At 37.3% G+C, this 21,723-nt stretch overlaps 1 protein-coding gene and 1 non-coding gene across 3 annotated transcripts in view; both read right to left on the bottom strand.

The window, feature by feature from the left end:
* The window catches only part of Fnip2 (folliculin interacting protein 2), a 112,896-nt gene that overhangs the window by 87,149 nt on the left and 4,024 nt on the right, over positions 1-21,723 (bottom strand). The window lies entirely within an intron of this gene.
* Positions 3,218-3,290, bottom strand: Trnaa-cgc (transfer RNA alanine (anticodon CGC)). Its single transcript has one exon. It is a non-coding gene; the product is annotated as a tRNA-Ala (tRNA).

The raw sequence follows: 21,723 nt of genomic DNA, 5'->3' as shown, positions 1-21,723 counted from the left end.
CAATACCAGAGATAAATATCAAAGTGTCTTGGAGTAGCCAGACTGACTTTTTTTTTTTTTAATTTTTTTTTTTTTTAGAGAGAGTGAGAGAGAAATTTTTTTAATATTTATTTTTTAGTTGGCGGACACAACATCTTTGTTGGTATGTGGTGCTGAGGATCGAACCCGGGCCGCACGCATGCCAGGCGAGCGCGCTACCGCTTGAGCCACATCCCCAGCCCCCAGACTGACATTTTTTAAAAATCTTCTACATCTTCTAATAACAGGCATATATCATTTACAAATAATAGGTAAAATTATTATTTCACTTTATTTTTTTTTTCAGGGCTAAAGACCGAACCCAGGGCCTTGCATGTGGTAGGCAAGTGCTCTGCCACTGAACTAAATCTCCAATCCCGGGAGAACTACCTTCATTTAAAAAAAACTTCTTGCTAGTAATGATTACTTGATTTCTTTATTCTATAATAATTCTATTGGTTTTATTGTAAGGGAATTTTTAGAGTCAAAATAATCTCAGACAGCTAAAAGGAAAATAAAAAATAAACATATAAAAATGTTCTTTCCCTGGAAGGGTGAAATTCTATCCACACTATTTTTTTTCCTTCAACATAATAAAATATTGATATTTATGTAAGTCAGCAAGTCTGTAGCTGCAGCTATTATACTCTTCAAGTATCTAACTAAAAACAAAACTCCACAATTTCCCTTTATTTGGAGACTTTATTTAATACTAAGCAGCAATATAATACATATAAGGAGAGGAATTTTTAAACTATACACATTACACTTTCTTTGAAAAAGTGCTACTTAAGGGTTATCTGGCCCTGGTGGTGCATGCAGTAATCCCAGCAATCTGGAAGCCCGAGGGAGGAAAATCACAAGTTCGAAGCCAGCCTGGGAACTTAGCATGACCTTGTCTCAAAAGAAAGGATAAAAAAGGCTGGGGATTCAGTACTGGGTTTAGTCCTCAGTACTACAAACAAAACAAAACAAAGGTTATCTCACCAAGTACCAGCAGGCTGGCAACATGAGGAGAAGGAGAAGAAAGGAAGGAAGGAAAGACTCCAGGAGGTCCTGGACCTAATAAATGACACAGTAACCCTTGGAGATGAGCTATAATAAAGCTGTGGTTTTAAGTAATTATTTTATTCCAAAAGTAATTATTTTAACACCAAAAGGAGGCAGCCAGGTCAGACCTGCTAACAGGAGGCTGTCCTAAGGGCAGCCTAACTCTCCATCCCCAAGAAGGGGCATCCCAGTAAAATGATTCACTCTTTCTAAAATCAGTGAGATAACCAGCAACTTAGATAAAAACCTTCATGACTTTTCTAAAGTCCAATACCAAACATTAATCCACAATCCTTTTTCTTTAAGTATGATTTTTACACCTCATCTCCATGTTGCACAGAAATTAACAAGAGCCAACCAATTATTTCTAAGACTTCCAAAAGTTAGAAAACATTAGCAACAGAATATTATGCAACTTTTAAAGTTTAACTCTGATGTCAACCCAGGTTGTCACTAGTGTTTGGACCTTAGCAAGGTATCAGTAGTCCAGAGCCATTTAGGAAGTTGAAAGCTGAGCTATTGGATTGGAATCATTCACAGTTCTCATTTTTTGCAAATCATGTGAGCAGGACACAGAGTTACAAAGTAAAATAGAGGTTGCCCTGAAGAACCCTGTAAAAATTCTTCTGAAACATATCTACTCACTACCTACTTGACTGAAAAGGGCTGTATAGCACTACTAGTTTTCAGGGTTCATATTTTGCCCATCAAAAACCATCATTATTCTTATCAGAATCATAAATTCAGGAAATTTATGTTTGAAAGAATAATGGAGAATTCTCTGCTCCAGAACCTCCATCTTCCTTCCATTTGGATATACAGTTATAACATAATCAAACATTTCTGCTAATGCTTTGAAACATACAACCTGGATTAACTCAGCATGCAATAAAGAGCTACACAAAGTCCTAAAATGCTGTCAGTTCTGAGAAGCAGCAGTTCATTCGCCCCAGTTCACACTGGCTGAGCATGAAGGTCCTCCAGGCAAGACTTCTCAGCCTCCTCGACCCTCTGCATCTTCCCATTTGCCTTGTTCATTCAGGTGAGCTACATGACTTATGTCCCACATTAGACTGCTCCCTGAGTCTTCCTGGGAAGAATGTTTTGGTGAAAAGGTCTCTTTACATTTATAACATTTAAATTAAGCATTTATAATTTTTTAAACATTTATAACATGGAGATACATTTATCTCAAAGATAAATAAATTATGCAATCAAATTATCATGCCAACACATAATTGATATTATCATTTTAACTACTGTAGCCATTGGGATAATCCTGGAATTACTCAGAATTGTTTATTAACCTGTTTTACAATTAAACATGCCACCAAATGGGATTAAACAAAATAAGAGGCATAACACTCTTCTAAAAAAATTTTTTTTTTCCAATACAGGGGATTGAACCCAGGGCCTCATGGTGTAAGCTATCTCTGCTACTGAGCTACCCCCACCCGGCTTTTTTTACTTTTTGGTACTTGAGATTAAACCCAGGGCACCCTGTATCCCCAACCCTTTTTTCCCCTTTATTTTGAGATAGTGTCTCATTAAGTTGTAAAGACTGGCTTCAACCTTGCAATCCTCCTGTCTCGGTCACCCAAATTGCTGGGGTTATAGGAGTGTGCCACAGTGCCCAACTCCCCAGTCCTTTTCAAAAATTTTATTTTGAGACAAACTCTAAATTGCCCAGACTGGCCTTGAATTTACAATAGTCCTGCCTGAGTCTCCCAAGTAACTGGGATTATAGTTGTATGGCACCAGACCTGGCCTGACACTTTTCTATAATTTATAAAGGCCTCTCATTGCTTCTACAGCATATGATGACCTTATGTCTAAAGTATACTATCTAAAGACCCTACTCATTTGTCCTTTCAAATATTTAGTATGTCAGGTGTAACAGGGCCAGGAGATCATAAGGTAGTCTTGCTAGAAGTACCCATAGTACTATGGTCTTCTCTTCACTGACCACTGCTGACATAAAGGCCAGGTAAAAAGTTTTACCTAACTCCCTCTTAAACCTGCCAATGGGGAGAAGGCAGTTTCCAACACAGCTTCCAGTGCTACTACCTTAGTCTAAGCTCCATATTTTGTCAGGATTGTTGTTAGCCTTCTTCTTTTTTTTTTTTTTTTTTGAGGGGGGCAGGGCAGGGGAGAGTGCTGGGGATTGAACCCAGGGCCTTGTGCATGCGAGGCAAGCACTCTACCAACTGAGCTATATCCCCAGCCTGAAGAACACCTTCTTAATGGTATCACACTCAATCCTGGCCTGCTAATAAACCTATTCAATATGAGAGTCATAGAGTTGCTACAACCAAAAGAATGAGATTCTAATTATAATAAGTTATACTCCATGTATATATAATGACAAAATACACTCTATTGTCATGCATATCTAAAAAGAAAAAATTTAAAAAATAAAATAAATATGTATTTAAAAAAGAATTATAGAGTTGCTAAGAATTATTCAAGGAAATCAATGTTGAGCTTAAGAGATAAGTCAGTGACAAAAGAAGATGCTTCTTTCCAGCTCTCTTTCAGTTTTCGTCTGACAAGTAACATCAGCTATATTCACCATAATATAGTTACAATTAGCCAGGCATATTGGGGCACCCTTGTAAGCCAGCAATTCAGGAGGCTGAAGCAAAAGGATTACAAATTTGAGGCCAGCTGGGGCACCCTGGTGAGATTCTGTCTCAAAAAATGAAAAGGACTAGGGCTATTACTCAATGGTAATAGGTTCAATCCCCCATACCAAAATATATGTGTGTGTGTGTGTGTGTGTGTGTGTGAATGCATATATATGCATATGTGTATATATGTGTATGCACATGTGTATATATATGCATACACACAGTTAAAATGAAAAGCTTCCCATAAAATAAATTTATTATTGGCAAACTAAGAAAGACTCTTTGAGCTGGGGACCGTGGCTCTGTAGTAGAGCACTTGCCTAGCATGCACCGGCCCTGGGTTCAATCCCCATCAGAAAGAAAGAGACAGACTTTTAAAGGCTTTGAGGAGTCCTATTAGCCACAAAAACTAAGAAAGCTGCTTGGGAGTGAACAGAAATCAATTTATGAGAAGAGAAAGCTGGTAAAAGGATGTTCTGAATCAGCAGACACTCATTTCTCTGAATCAGTTCCTCATGATAAGGCTGTGCACTAGGAACTCAGGAGATGCCAGAACCAGGAGAGTCATCACCATCAGCGGTGTTCCTACTGAGACAGGATGTCACACTAGAAAAAGAACCTTGGGCTAGAAGGCATGAGCTTTATCTAGTTCTGACACAGTCACTTACTATCCACATGACTGTCAAGAAAGAGATTCAGACTCTCTGAGCCTCACTTTCCTTGGAGATAAACAAAAGGTTAATGATGATACTTCCGCCACCTATTTCTGAGACATGTTGCAAACGTTGAACATGAGCATTTGAAAGTCCCTTTGAGAACCTATAAAGCTCTAGACAAATGTGATGTACTATTTTTTATATACACAAGTCCAAAAGTACTCACTGTCCTATTTGAGTTACTAAGCTCAGAGATGACTACATTGTGTTTATACAACATGAAGCCAAGATAAATAACTTTGGCCACAATGACATCTGGCAAATAATAATTTTACCCAAGAAAGTCAATCACCCCCCCACCCCAACTCCACCCGCCAAAAATGCAGCCAATTCTCTTGAAGCTCCAGGCAATTAAGCACTCTAAAATAGACTCTGCAGAGTCCCTTGGGAACAGTAAATTCTAGAACAAATTAGTGCAACAACTAGAAAATTATAACTATGAAATAATTAGCTTTCAAGTTAATAAATGGCATTCTCTCTTCCAACTGATAAATCCCCTCTTCTAAAATTCCTTTCATCTAACTCTCCAAGCCAAATTTAAGTTCTTTGAGGACACAAACCAAGGGCCATCTGCTCTGTAAAAAATTCCCACAATGGCCCTTTTCTGAAAATGTTTCAACATTTGCAATGGGAAGACAGAATGAACTCTATATATAACGTCTCTGAAGGACTCTATTTCTTAAGAGTTCAGAACCTCCCTAACTACAACCATGCTTCAGTTTTTCCCCTTAGCTAAACCTTAGAACAAGAGTCCCTGTGTCTTACAAGTTGCCCTAGGTCTTAGTTCAGAGAAGAATTGCTGCAGGCTATATACAATTCTCATAAAAGAATGTGTAGAAGGGGTACTTATTCGGATAATTTTTGACCTGCATTGTTCTCATAAACAGTTTTCACATTTTAGTGCCTTGGCTGATTTTATAAACTGTTAATCTCTGCTCACACCTCACAATATACACCATATTAGAATGTCCTTTATGAATTCCTCTATCAAATGAGGAGCTTCTACAGGACATGTATCACCTTAATTTCTTCTGTGTTTTGTTTGTGCAGTTAAACAAACACTGAGCAGGGAAAAAGTACTTACCAAATACTTCTTAAATTAGATTCTTTTAAATGAATCTCTTTTCTGTCATATGTACTAAGGCTGTCTTGCAAAAAGCTCTTCATCCAAGTTCTGAAAATGGTCACTCTCAAAGGGATAGCAAAACCTCATTACACCCTGGCTCAATGTGACATAGATTAAAAAGATCCTTTGAAAAATAATTACACACTTAAAAACCTGATTATATACAATTAATCCAAAACACAAGCAAAAGCTAACCCTGATATTGATCTTTTTAACATTTATTTTTTAGTTATAGATGGATATAATACTTTTATTTTATTTTTATATGGTGTATAATACCTTTATTTTATTTTTATGTGGTACTGAGGATCGAACTCAGTGCCTCATGCATGCTAGGCGAGCACTCTACCTCTGAGCCACAATCCCAGCCCCTGATATTGATTTTTAAAAGGATTCAGTTATATTCTATATGGTAGAATTGTTGTATTTACTTCATTTTATTACAGAGGAATTTCTAAGCAAAACAAGTCACTTCTTAGGGAGATGTTTTAGTATTTTTGATAGTATTACTTTTGTTTACAAGAGCAATATCCAGGTATTCCAGCAGCAATTTTAATGGCATTACAAATACAATTGCCCCCCAAGAATCTGGCAAGTATACCATTTAATGCAATCATTTCTAAATTAATCCTTGAAAATCCAAAGGAATAATCCCAAGGAATCAGTGCTATCCAACAGAAAGATAATGTAAGTCACATATATGTTTTTAAATATTCCAATGTCCACATTTTAAAACACAAAAAGAAACCCAACATATACAAAATCTTAAAACTATTAATGAAATATTATTTCACAGTATGTTTTTCACACTACGCCTAAAAACAATTAAAAAAAAAGAGAGAGAGCATGAGTTTTACACTTAGAGAACATCTCAATTCAGACCAGACACATTCCAAGTGCCACCAGCCAAATGTGCCCAGTTTAGTGAACTAAGCAACAGTTTTCAGAAGAAGACTTACAATGGTGGTATATGTATGATTTGTCTCTGTTTGGAAAATCCATCACAATGTCTAATGAGAACAGTATCCAGAATTGTCAAACTCTGAGGACAGTCAAGAGGAAGCCAACTACACCCCCAAACTCCACACAGACAGAACTGAAAGGAATCATTACCTCTATTGGCCAAATCATAAGTATGAACATTTGCCAATCTTAAGTGCTATAATATTGAAAATCACATGACAAGGGAACTGAAAATTGAAGAACTATGAGATAACAAAGAATACTCTGGAAGAATAACATCAATCTCACTCTGCAGAAGAAAAAGCATATCATTGCAATTAGCAACACCAGTACAACCCTTAACCATTCAGCTCTTCTCCCTCTCCTCCCTCAACTTAATGGATAAACACATCTTGCGGGGCTTCTCCCTCAGTGTCTTTTCCTGCAGTACTAGTGGTGTTGGGCTTGTAAACAGCAAAAGAACGAATGAACCTGTGCAGTAAGAACCTTGCCAGTCATTTAATAATCTACATAGGTCTCTTTCACACCTGGACTTATAAGATTCCTAGATCATGCTTCAGGGCACTTAGAATCTGTACCAACAACTGCTACTAAGGAAAAAACAGAGTTAGGTTCCTACAAACTTATAGTTTCAGTATTTTATTAATTAATTAATACATTTTTAATGTGTGTTTCCTTTTCAAGACACTTAATGTATATTGTTGCTTCATTAACACTGAACTCAGAGCCAACAATACTAACTTAAGGCTGAACCAAGCTTAACTAATATGCATTTTGTCTCAAGGGCACACCACAACTTTCTTAGTTTTAAGAACACTAGACGGCACATCAATACTACACTGATGGACACTTTCTTAAACAATGATATCACCAACAAAACCCACAAAAATGAAAAAAAAATCACTGAATGTATTGCAAAAAGGTACTTGTTTACAGTATAAGAGCTGAAACACGACAGCACAACATTGCCTTGTTTGACCTCAGTTGGGAACATGTGTAAAAGACTCAAATGTATTGCCACTCTGCATACATCTGTGAATGGCCATAAGAGAGCCAATAATATTGATTCAGGGGTTACAAATAAATTTTAGTAAGTAGGTGAATTCACAAACATGGAATCTGCAAACAACAAAGAGTGACTGTATTGTACCTGATGGGGTCCTTCTGTGAACATTTCCTCTACAAAACTGTAAGCTCCCTGAAAGTAAATCATGTCTCATTCCTCCATCTGATCCCAGAAATTAACATAATGCTTGGCATATAAAAAGAACTCAGTAAGGAGCAGGGGCTGTAGCTCAGTAGTAGAGTGCTTGCCTAGTATGTGTGAGGCACTGGGTTTGATCTTCAGCACCACATAAAAATAAACAAATAAAATAAAGGTATTGTAGCCATCTACAACTAAAAGACTTTTTTTTTAAAAAAGCACCCAATAAATGTTTGTTAGCTGGAATTTGCCCACATTCACCTTTGCCTTCTCCTATGGGAAAGAATTTTGCTTATTCTAGTCTAAGAGTAAGACTGGATAGACTATCTCTGGGCTTTACTGTCTTTCATCTCCTAAGTGACACAACTTCATAACTTGCCCTTACATCACCACCTTTTACCTGTTTTCAGACCTTCATATGGCACATATTACACTCAAAGTTATGGATATATACAACCTCATTTGCTACTCAATACGATGCAGAGAACATGGGGGGAAATGAAACACAAGAGTCACTACTGATGGTCCATATTAACAGTCTGTAAGCTTCGGCAGAACAGTGGCATTCCCAAAGAGAATTCCTCACATTTCAACAGGGACTGGTCATAACTAATAAAATTCCTAGTATCACAAACAAACCAAAATGCAAACTCTTTAAAGGGTTCTTGATATAGAAAAAACACCTAAGACCTAACAGTATTTATGGAAACTAAAAAAAAAAAATTAAAAAAAGGTTATAGAGGGAGGTAGAAACAATACTGTCTGAGGGTGTCAGAAAGAAACCAAAAATTCTTATCAGAAATCAGTTCCTGCTGCCTCTTCTCCACCTACCTCTCCACCCTCAGCCTTCTCCAATCCACTTAGTTTTTGAGAAAACTGGTGAACAACTTCTAACAATTATTTAGTTTTAGAACATCATCTACTGATAAACTGGAAAGACAATGAGAAGTTGAATGGGGGCGGGGGGGGGACTATGAGCACAAATATCAAAATAATTTAAAAACCATGTATTTATCTGGGATGGGGTTGTGGCTCAGCAGTAGAGCACTCGCCTAGCACATGCGAGGTCTTGGGTTCAATCCTCAGCATCACATAAAAATAAAAGGTATTGTGTCCATCTACAACTAAAAAATAAATATTTAAAAAAACGTGTATTTGTCATCAAATGCTTCAAATAGAAGTTTTTTTAAAAAAACCTAAGGGGCTGGGATTGTGGCTCAGCAGTAGAGCACTTGCCTAGCACAGGTGGTACCCAGGTTCAATCCTCAGCATCACATAAAAATAAAGGCATTATGTTGTGTCCATCTACACCTAAAAAATAAATATTTTTTTAAAAAACCTAAGAAAATGCTAAGTACAGAAAAAAGAATGAACTTGGACTCTACCAAGCTTAGAGACCTAAATCAACTAATAAATCTTGTGGAGCACTTTTCTAAGGCCCCCTTGTGTCTACTTCTCAGTATGCTGTTAGTTCTGGTTATACAAGTTCCTATAGAACAATAGCAAACTAACCTTCACTAACTGAACCTCTCCAGGGCAGGGATACATCATAGTCATTCCATATTCCAGCAATTCACAGTACCTGGAATGTGGAAGATGTCAGTAGATGCTCTTGAGTGAAGATTTACTGCAGAAACGAGAATAACAGGCCAGAGAAACTAGAATTTCTCTTCCCCAAGGCAGGTCACAAAAACTCCATTCTTGGCTGTCTTTCTCTGACCTACCTTATCTGATAGTAGATAAGACCCTAATTTCAGAATGAGTTCTGCCCCCATCTATGAGGAATGAATGCCAAAGAATCTGAACAGACAGGCCTCGCTGGGGTTCCCCACCTAATCCACTATAGCATTAGATCATACTTTTGTTCAATCACATTTCCACACAGCTGTCCATGTTTCAATCATGTCTATGCAATGAAATCGCCACTGAAACCCCAAAGGACAAGTTTCAGAGAGCTTCTGGAGAGCCAAATACAGAGTTTCCTAGAGAGTAGCACTGCCCCAAAGTGCAGGAGCTCTGCGCCCTTCTGCCATATTTTGCCCTATGTATCTTTTCATCTGTATCCTTTTTAATATCTTTCACAACAAACCAGCAAACCTAACTATTCCTTGGCTCTGTGAGCCACTCAAGCAAATTAATTAAACCTGAGGAGGAGATAGTGGATACATTCCCAATTTATAGATGATTGAGCAGAAGCACAGGTAAGATGATCTGGAGCTTACAACTGGCATCTAAGGTGGGGAGACCAAGATCTTTGGAACAGAGGTCTCATCCAGATAGATCTCTAGGTAGACAGTTTCAGAACTGCACTAGATTAGAGGGTGTCTGCTGCTAAAGAACCAGTTGCCCACTTGTTCGTGGTGGGGGGAAAATCCCAAAACATGTGGTATCAGAAGTGATCTATGTTCTAAGTTAGGAGAAAGTGAGTTTAAGAATGAGTTGGTTATTCCTGCAGAGTTCATTTGTAAGTTTACTTTTAGAACTAAGAGCATACATCAGAAACATTATTATAAAAGGGTGGTCAGAGTATTTGGTCATTCTACCAGAACCAGGTTAATATATAATATATCCACTTTCTAACAAATAAATGAACTACCTGTCCTTCATAACATAGTATATTAACTATAGGGAAAATATTTTCTGAGGGATAAAAGCCTGCTATTTTACACACACACACACACACACACACACACACACACACACACACACACACACTCCTCTTATAGAGGCTTTGAATTTGGGAGCGGAGAGAAGGGGAGCATGGCTTTGAAGTCCAGTGTGGGGTTGGTTAACCTCTGCTTTTCACTACTTCCCCTGGAAAATCTGATAGATTCTGCAGAAATTAATGGCTGATCTCATTCTTCTACCATCCTCCACACCATTTAATGGATTTATCTGAGCCCCTGTCCGCTCGGGGAAGGCATTACTCCACCCAGAACCCCTCCACATGATTGCCAGGACTGAGACTGCTCACCACCACCCCTGAAGCTGGAAAAACAGACTCATCATTTTTAGCCAGAAACTATTCTACTCTTACAGAAGCTTTTCCTTTCACATTGTTTTCACTCTTGATCAGAAAGAGAGCATCTAAGGTGAAAAAGTCAAGTGGCTTCAGCCACTACTTTATGGCCATGGCACACCTGATGACCAGCAAAAACTGAATGCCAGGAAATCCTGAGAGTGTGTGTTTAGAGAGCAAGAGCTGGGGGTAGGGAGGCTGTAGCAGTAAATAGATTAAAGCCAGCGTCAACATAGGGCTCCTCCTGAGTGTAGCCTGTTGTATGTGGAACCCACTTCAACTTTTTCTTAAAGAATACAACAACTTTTCAAGAGGCCTGTCCATTATGTATATCCTCTTCTCCCAAACAAGTTGCCCTTAATGGACAGGCCTCTTGAGGAATAAACTGCACTGAACAGTTCATGTGTTTTAATTCCAAAGCATCTATGATGAAATCTAGGTTAAACCAGGATATAGATGATCTTTTCGTTGAGTGCCGTGGCACACAGGGAGGCTGAAGCAGGAGGATCATGAGTTCAAAGCCAGCCTCAGCAACTTAGTGAGGTCCTTTATCAACTTAGCAAGACCCTGTCTCCAAATAAAATATAAAATAGGGCTGGGGATGGCTCAGAGGGTTAAGTGCCCCTGGGTTCAATCCCTGGTACCAAAAAGCAAGCAAATAAAAAAAGATGATCTTCTCTATCATCTGCCTTCTCTACAATTACCCACCAAAGGACCCAAATAAAAGGTTAAAAAAAAAATGCTCACAGAAAGAAAGGAAAGCTGAGCTAAAATATGTAAGCTGATGATGGACGCTAAGGAAGCTTCTGCTTATTCATTTATTCAAATATTTGTCTAGTACATACATAGTACCAGGTACTGTATCCTAAAGTGGACAACACAGACATGACATGGTCATCTCAAGTCCTGATAGTGGAGGAGTGTCATGCATAGGCCATCAGAACCCAGAGGGAAAGGGTGCTACATACAATGATAAGTCAGAGAGAACAGGGCTAACTAGCCCACTGGGGCTGTGGATGCTATCAGCAAAAACTTCTACCCATCAGAGTTCTTAGTATGTGCCACGCAGTTCTAACTTGGGAAGAATACACTCATTTAAATTTCACAGCCACACCAAGAGGTGGTAGTTATCATTCCCAAAGCATCAATGAGAAAGCAGCAACACACCACAGAGGAGTTAAGGAACTTGTTCAAGATCATGCAGCTATTACGTGGTGAAGTCTGGTTCTAGCGCCCACCTCCACTCCCAACCACTGCAGTAGGTAGGAGTTAGCAAGATTAAAGGAGGAAGGGAGGAGGCAAATTCCAGGCAAAGAAACCCTGTAAAGAGAAGACTCAAAATTGTTTGAGGAACTAAGACAAGCTTGTTTTTACTGGAGTAAGGAAAGTAAGGGGAAGAGCAGAGAGAAACGAGACAGGGCCACTCTTGGGAAGAAGGCTGGATTTCTGAGCCCCTCAATAACAAAAAGAGGAAAAGTTATGGAAATAACACAATGGTCCAACAACATATTAGGGAATATAAACTTATGATAATTAAAAATCAATAACATATAATTTAGCTACCAAGTCATAGCCGTTTTTAATAAGTGCTAAACAGAGGAACTCTGCCATATTCATAGGACTAAAAAATGGCTGAGGCACAAGACAGGAATCAAAAGACTTATGTTCAGCTGGTCAGGGTAGTGCAACCTGTAATCCCAGTGACTCAGGAGGCTGAGGCAGGGGTGTCTCAAGTTCGGGGCCAGCCTCAGCAACTTAGAGAGGCGCTATGTAACTTAGCAAGATCCTGTCTCAAAATAAAAATATAAAAGAGCTGGAGACCTGGCTCAGGGGTTGAGAACTCCTGGGTTCAATTCTTGGTACTAAAAAAAAATAAAAGAAGGTCTATGCTCCAAGATCTGGTCCTATTCACATATTTGTAAGGACAACTAGCTCTGTGTTCTTGGCCTGTAAACCTGTCTCCTACTCTGTAAAATAAATATAACTGCTTTGGAAAATAAAACCCATGCAAATGTCAGCTATCACCATTAAGTTCAGCCTATCAACTATACTTTGAAATAGTGATCTATATCATATTGCTACACATTTAACCAACATGCATCTCTCTCATCATGATTTTTAGAAAAGAAAGTCATGGGAAAAACTAGTTTATATAGCATGTAACTTCAGCATCTTAAACCTCCAGCATGGCTTGTTTCTCCCTTGAGACTGTCACTACTACAATTTCATAAGCTAAACAAATCTTTCTTTGTCTTTGGCAAGGAAAAGATATGATTCAAATATCTTTTGACTATAAGTCAAGGTACCCAGGCTGAGCAAGTCATTGAAGCTCCCTATTACTCAGAGCTACAGTTCCCACAGAGAAGGAACCCACCTTTTCGCAAGACAAGTTGCTTGCTCTTCCCTACAACCTGAAAATACTATTAATACAGTGAAGCAGGTGGAGAAGCTGGAGGAAAAGACAATATTTAAATTTCTGAGGGTTATGAGTCACTATTTATTGAATGCTTAATAGGTGCCAGGCTCTGTGGTATAACTAATATATATTATCTCTACAGTATTCAGACAATCTTGCAAGAAAAGTGATTTTATACCCCTTTTATGATGAAAATCCTCATTTGAAGGAATTACTCTACTAACCTCACTATACATTGGAGAACTCTCTCCATCTTCACTGTAGGGTCATCTAAAATTAAAAGTGATAATGCCTACAAGGCCCAATCTGGTTGCAGTGTATCTTATCTCACAGAACACTCATTTCAAAGAAACCAGTTTCATTCATCATTAATTCAAGAACACCTCCAAAGGTATAAAAAGTCTTCTCTTTCTCAGTTCTAACCATCAGATCCTACCTTCTTAAAAAGTCTCCCCCAACTACTCCAGACTAAAAAGCCCACTGACCATCCTTCCTTTCTTCTTAATCTAACATTAGAGACTTGGTCCTGATTCTGCTTCATGTTATTAATTAGTTTTCAAACTTGATATCTATTATTCACATAATTAACAGTAAGCTCCCTAGAAGTACTACTTAAGACTTCATACCTCCTCACAAACCTCATAGAATCTAGTATAGAATCTCAATTTCTTAGGTACTTCAAGTATTAATCTACAGAGAGAATACAGATCATGTATTAGTAAAGAACTGACTATAGCTTGAATTCCCAGTTTCACTGTTAACCATTCAAGCTCAAACAAGTCTCATTTTTTTCATCTATAAATTATTATAAACGTATAACCCATAAATTAGTTAATAAAAACACCCGGCCTCAAAGAATAACTGTGAAAAATGAGAAATGGTCAGTTATTTTTTATAAACTAGAGGGCTATCCCTTAAAATTCTTGAAAAGTTGCTTATAGATATCTTAAAGATTTGGGGGAAGCCATTTGCATACATATTCTATAATTATGTCTTCACAAATTAATGAAGCCTATGATTAAATATAACTTTATTTAAAATATTTTTAGTTGATGGACATAATACCTCTATTTATTTATTTATTTTTATGTGGTGCTGGGGATCAAATCCAGTTCCTCACATATGCAAGGCAAGCACTTTACCACTGAGCTACAACTCCAGCCTGACAATACATCTTTTTTTTTTTTTTTTTTGAGAGAGAGAGAGAATTTTTTTTTAATATTTATTTCTTAGTTTTCGGCGGACACAATATCTTTGTTTGTATGTGATGCTGAGGATCGAACCTGGGCCACACACATGCCAGCCGAGCGCGCTTCCGCTTGAGCCACATCCCCAGCCCTGACAATACATCTTTAACAACATAAATAAAAGGTTATTTGCTTTATAAGAATCTTTTTTACAAATTTTAATTTCTCCACACACACAAATTTATAATTTTATAAAGCATTTTATTTTTATCCATAATCATTACCCAATCACAATGACTGTTCTTAACTGTTTTCTTTCCAGTTCTTGGTCATACATTTGTGTATTTACTAATATATTCCCAACTTAGGTACCAATTGATGTTGTTTTTTCATTTAACATATCAAATATTTCAAATTAATACAGTCTTTATAATGATTTAACCATTACATAATGAAGTTAACATGGTAACTTAGCTACTTTTCTATTGGACAACTGGTTACATTTTTAAAAATTATTTTATCATTATAATAATAACACTTAAAAGAATATCTTCGGGGCTGGGGCTGTAGCTCAGTGTCAGAACGCTTGCCTAGCATGTGTGAGGCACTGGGTTTGATCTTCAGCACCACATACCAATAAATACATAAAAATGTTATCTACAACTAAAAAAATATATCTATAAAACAGAAGAAAGAAAAAAAGAGTTATCTCCATGTGCAGAGCTTTTTTATAAACATCTTTGTGCACGTAGTTTTTCTTTTAAAATACTAGGTCAAAAAATTATTAGTGTGGGCTGTGGAGGAGGTACCTGCCTATAATCCCAGTGACTGGAGAGCTAAGGCAGGATTGCCAAGTTCAAGGCCACACTAGTCAACTTAGCAAATGCTTTTAAAAACACTTTTTTAAAAAGTTAAAGGGCAGGATGCAGCTCAGAGGTAGCATAGCCAGATTGAACTGCAGAAGAGTTTTAACAATCTAAACAGCCACTAAACTAGACAAGTGATCAAAAATGAGTAGGGTCCAACTACTAAGAGTGAGGTAGGGTCCAAGTTTCATCACCACCTCATCAATACTGTTTCTCTAGGGTATTTTACTAAACAGTCACTATCACATACCATTGGAAAGAATGTAAACAAGTGCAACCTCTCTAGAGGTTTCTGGATAATTTCTGGAAAGTATGTGTTTGTATACATATATGCATATATACACACACACATACACACATGCATACACACATATACACACACGCTGTGTGCACACACACACTTATGCATAAGGATCTTCTGGCCAGGAAGTTCACCTTTTCTAACAATAACGCCTGAAAATAACCTGAATAATTCATCAATGGGGAACTAGTTAAAATGCTTGGCTACACACTAAAATTACCTGGAGGGTTTCATAAAGAAAGACACAGGAAGTCCCAGCTCAGACCAATTAAATCAGGATCTCTGAAAAAGCAGTCTGGGCATTTAAATCTTAATGTCCAATCAGACTACTGGATGAGCCAGGCCCACACATGTAATTCCAACAGCTCAGGAGGCTGAGACAGGAGGATCACAAGTTCAAAGCCAGCCTCAGCAAAAGCAAGGTGCTAAGCAACTCAGTGAGATCCTGTCTCTAATTAAAATACAAAATAGGGCTGAAGATGTGGCTCAGTGGTTGAGTGCCTCTGAATTCAATTCCCTGTACCCTCCCCTCCCCCCCAAAAAAGAACTCCTAGACAAAGTATTATATGTACATTGATTCAGAGGAAATCAAGGCAATTAATAGCTAAATGCAGAATACACACAGCAACTGCCATTTTTATTTTTTTTAAAAAAGCCTTTTTTTTATATTTGCATAAAATACTTCTGGAAGGAAACAAAAGAAATTGATACAATAATGGTAGTCTTTGAGAAGAGGAATTAGAGGAATAAAGTGAGAGGCTTATATTTCAACACATTTTATATACAGTTTGATTTTTCAACCAGACACATTTAAAATTAATAATCTTGAACAAAGACAAATCATAATTTCATACAGAAGCAACTTTTCAGGAACATATGGCATCAAATAACAGTTATGGCATAACATAGTAGGGGCCAGTTACCAATGTCTACAGGGTCCTCCACGGAGTCCTGCTCGCTAGAAAAGAATCAAATGGCTTCTAGGAATCCATCTCTGCCCTCTAGGTAGGGCCAGTAGTTCCTGCCACCACCTTCTGCCCTAGCAACTAACTTATTTAATGTACCATTCTAGAGCAAACAGTCACTGCCTGATATGCTTGGGGAAAATGTTTACTCATACCTCATTTTCTCACACAGTGTGGGCCACCATTAATAATATGTTAGTCTGATGCATACTCCTAAGGGAACAAGTCAGATTCATACATCCATTTTTAAATTAGTTTTTCAAATGGAAAAATCATACATGGAAAGCAGAGATGATTCAACCTTTTTTTCTAAAGCACTTCATGTAAGATGCAAACACGTTCTCTGCAGGGTTCAGCCTACAATACTGTTTTCAGAACTAAGTGTGCTGTATCTTAGATTTAAGAGAACAGTTCATTCATTTCTATCTATAATCTATTAGTTTTACCATGCTACACAAGAATTCAAAAGAATCTAAAAAGTATAAAGAACAGTCGGTCACGGTGGAACACACCTATAATTCCAGCAATTCAGGAGGCTGGGGTAAGATAATCACAAGTTAAGGGCAGCCTCGACAACTTAGGGAGAAGCTACCTTAAAATAAAAATTAAAATAAAAGTGGGTTGGAGTGTAGCTCAGTGGTAGAGCTCCTCTGGGTTGAATCTCTAGTAATACACACACACACACACACACACACACACACACACACAGTATGTAGAAAAGAGTTCCTTATTATCAACATATACTTAGGAATTCCATAGCTTCACAAATATTAAGTTAAATATTTTAGGTTACTTCTGACAGCTGAGAGCACTATATTATTTAAACATGTATCCTTTTTATATTTTTCTTTGGAGGTTGGGTACCTCAATCTATCCTTTAGAACACTTACCCTTTCTGATACCAATTAATTAATATTAATAGAATAAGGAAATTTCTTCGAGGTGCCTATAAAAACATTTCCTTTTTTAACATCATAATGTACATGAGAAACACCAAAAAAGACAATTCCCTACTATAAACATTAACATTTCAAGAAATCAGATTCTGGAATACTAGAGATGCTTTAAGGATTATCACTTTCAAAACTCTTAAATTCACTCATTCATTCACTCAACAGGTGTTTATTAAATACCAACTTCCTGCCAAGCACTGCATTAAGCACAAGAAATACAATTTGCAGAGCCTAGGATGTAAAAGAACTCTCATATTTAGGCTCTAACAATACATTTTCTTACTTCATGCACAGTTACATTCAAATGCAAGTTTTAAATATAAAAGATTTGTGGCATCAAATTTAAAAGATATTCTTGTTACTATTTCTCAATCATACTTTGTAAAAAGAACTTGAGCAAGTACAGGTAGTTAGTTAAGTGGTAAATGATAACAAAGATGCTTTTCCCTAGCTCAGTTGGCAGAGTGCTTGCCTTGCATGCAACAAGGCCTGGGGTTCAATTCCAGCATCACACACACACACACACAAAAAGCCTCCCCACCCCCACCCCCTCCCCCCGCATAACCCTAAAGGTTTTGACTACAAGACAGAATACAGAAAATGTCCAATTTTCTGAGCACATCAGAGAGATAGTTGGCAGTCTGAAGTATTTATAAGGTGTTAAAGGCAAAACTGATTAGACTGGTGATTTTGCTGCTTCTTCCTAACACATCCTAAATCAACAACTGGTTCATCTCTTGAGGAATGTGCAGGTTAACATCTAACTTGTCTTCAACTTGTGAAGAAATGGAGTTGCTATGACAACAAGCAACTATTCTTACTGGGAATCAGAGTTCCCCTCAGATATGCAGGTTCTTGATCCATCCCCCTCAGCTTTTGGGGATGAATTTTACTGCTCCAGTACCACTCCCACTTAAGACACCCTTTGTGAATTGGTTTTCATTTTGTTTTAGATATCAGTAGATAATCAAACAGCAATGGCTATTTATTTAAAGATAGAGCAAATACAACTAATTTTCTTATTTATGATTAAAAAGTTGTGGGTGTGGTCATAAAAATCATCTTCATAAAGCAATGAGGACATCTCTCCTTAGCACTATGCTAGGCACAAATTCTAGAGTACAATCTACAAAATAAGCAAGACCACAGGGACAAAAAAAAAAACTAGAAAAATATTCTAGCTGGGTATAGTAGCTCATATCTGTAATCCCAGCAGCTTGAGAGGCTGAGGCAGGAAGACTGCAAGATCAAAGCCAGCTGCAACCCTAAGCAACTCTCAGCAAGACCCTGTCTCTAAATAAAATATAAAAAAGGGCTGGGATGTGGTTCAATGGTTAATTGATTCTGGGTTCAATCCCTGGTACCTAAATAAGTGTGTGTATATGTACAGAGAGAGAGAGAGAGAGAGAGAGAGAGAGAGAGAGAGAGAGTGTGTGTGTGTGTGTGTGTGTGTGTGTGTGTGTGTGTGTTCAGGAGAGAAGAACATGATAATCAGGAATCCAGACTCATGTTAACACTAAAATCTTACATAACAGAGCACTCTTGCTACAAAACTTACCCACAACATTATAGTATTAATGGCTGCATTTTATTGCACTTAATATGTTGTATTATTTTGATACAAACAGAAATACAGTAAGAAAAAAATAAGTAGAATGCTGTATGAGAAGGAACATTGTTCTTTTCAGAACTCCATAATAAAGGCAGCTGGACAGATTCTGACTGAACACAAGTGGGATGCTAGCCCATCTCCTTCCATCCCCATCCCACCCTCCCATTCAAGCACTGGTTACAAAAGTGTCTGTGTGGCCATAGAAGTGAGTCATGGATGTTCCATTTACAGATGGGTGGAGTTGAGGGAAATCACTGTAACATGCCCAGTTAGTTGGAAAAGTCCATCCTGTTTTTCCTCTTTTTCATAATAATCACTTTTCATAAACCTGAGATAAAGAAAGTTTGGTAAGTAGGCATTCACCAAGTATTTCAGCACTCTTACACTCAAAGGAAAAACTTACTTTTATAGCCAAGTACATGATCTCATAGCCCAGGTCTAACAATTCACACCAGGCAAAGGATTTGTACAATCAGTATAAAACATTTGTTCCTTTTGCACACACCAAGAAAAACAGTGGCTGGAGAAGTAAATCACATTACCAGCTCTCAAATCAGATTCACCCACCAGGAATTCATGCTGGCAGCCAAAGCATTTCATGAGGGCAAGGACAATCTTGTAACTTCCTTTGCCAAGGAAACACAAAGTTAACGTGGCTTCCTTAAACTGATCTTAGAAGCAAACCATGAGAAAGACAACCTAAAGCAACAACAACAAAAATCAAAGCTCTCCCAGAGCTATATACTTTGTGCATTAAACCACCATATGCCCCAGTCCTTCTTCTCTCAATACCACCTACCTAATCAAACAACAATGTGTATGTAACATGACAAATTCACACTTCACAATTTACAATTATAATACATGTTTCATATTTTAAAAATGTCTCATCTAGGTCTTTCAACTTATCCAAGTTCTTTCCAAATCAAAGAGTCTGCATCATTCTTCTCTAAACATATTTCAAATAAAGCTGAAGGAGACCTGCATTCAGCTCCTGAACTGCTCTGAGCCTCAGGTGAAGACTACACTAGGGTTCAAAGGATTGCAGTGACCCTGCCCAACTGGTAAAAATTTTGCACATATGCATTCCTATAATTATTAACATCACCAATTAACTTGTCCACCTAAGGTATTTAATGATCTTAGGTTTTTAAGTACATTAAAATTTCTAATAAACGTATTACTTTAATAACACAAACTATTGATTATTTTAATGAGGGAAGAAAATTTTTTAAAAGTATATGTGCTGCTGAAGGGAGCATAAGAGGAAAAAGTCTAGTAAGAGATTTTATTCAAATCAGGTTTCTCCAGCAAACATTATTCTTACCCTATTCCCTCACAGTATAAAATATTCTAAAAATTATTTAAAATAATTTGTCACAAAAGCAACAAAAATTCATTACAACAAAATCCAAAATTAGCAACAAAAAAAAAAAACAAAGAAGAATGAAATTTTCACCTACCTCTTAATAACCACTGATGTACAGTGTATATGTATATGCATAATCACATACTTTTTTAAAATTTTTTCTAAAGCATTCTTTTTCTTACCTTTATTTAATTTATTTATTTTTATGTGGTCCTGAGGATCAAACCCAGTGTCTCACAAGTGCTAGGCAAGTGCTCTACCACTAAGCCACAACCCCAGCCCAACATACTTCTTTTTTAAAATGTTAATCATATACATTTACATCTTACTTTCACTTCTAGTAAGAACACCTTTGTGTGATGATCATTTTGCTTAACCAATGCCCCCTTTGGTTAAACAAGACTATAGTCTTGATAATAAAAACTTGCAACTAATCCTGAAAAAAGTAAATACACCATATTCCTAAAAATATTTCTGAATGCCCAGTCACTTCTATCCAGGTCTGATTTACTGGCTGAAGCATGTCTTTAATGCTCCTCTGAGCATTAAAGGGTCTATTTCATTCACTGATTACATCACCATTAAACAAACCAACAAAAACATGTACCTCAGCTCAGTCCTCTATCTGCAGGAAGAAAACAGCCTCTGAAAATGGTTCAATTTTAGGAAAACCTCAACAGGAGTATTACAAAACTCCATAACCTAAAAAGAGTTGGTAATACTTAAAATCATTTTGTACCACATTTTATTCTTTTTGAAGGATGTTTAAACTACCTCCTCAGCACAATTGTATTACATAAGACTGGTGATATCACTTTACAAATGGCAGAACTTGAGGACCAGGGAAATGTAGTTTTGTTGAAACGCATATCAACATGGTGCATGAAGTAGAACTCCTTAATCTGTTTGCCTCGGGCTTTTAACAGAACTTACAACTCCCTTCTGCACCTCTGCTAGAAATCATTAGTATAAGCCCCCATGGTGTATTCTGGTATACAGGACAAGGAGATATAATGTAAAAAAGTGTGCGAGGAGATCCAAAGCACAGGCAAGGACCTCTCCAGAAAGAGTTTTAGAAAGTACTTAAAAAAAAAAAAAAATCAAAGCTACTTTTCATGTGCCACACATCTTAAGGGCATTAAAAATTTGACCATAGGGCTGGGGCTGGGGCTCAGCAGTAGCGTACTTGCCTAGCATGTGTGAGGCACTGGGTTCAATTCTGAACACCACATATTAACAAATAAAATAAAGGTCTATCAACAACTAAAACAATATTGTTTTAAAAAAATTTAGTGTACTGAAAAAAATCATGATTTTCTCCAGAATAT

Source organism: Urocitellus parryii, chromosome 10, assembly GCF_045843805.1.
Source record: "Urocitellus parryii isolate mUroPar1 chromosome 10, mUroPar1.hap1, whole genome shotgun sequence".
Lineage (NCBI taxonomy): Eukaryota > Metazoa > Chordata > Mammalia > Rodentia > Sciuridae > Urocitellus > Urocitellus parryii.
This window is presented reverse-complemented; position numbering and strand designations above follow the sequence as displayed.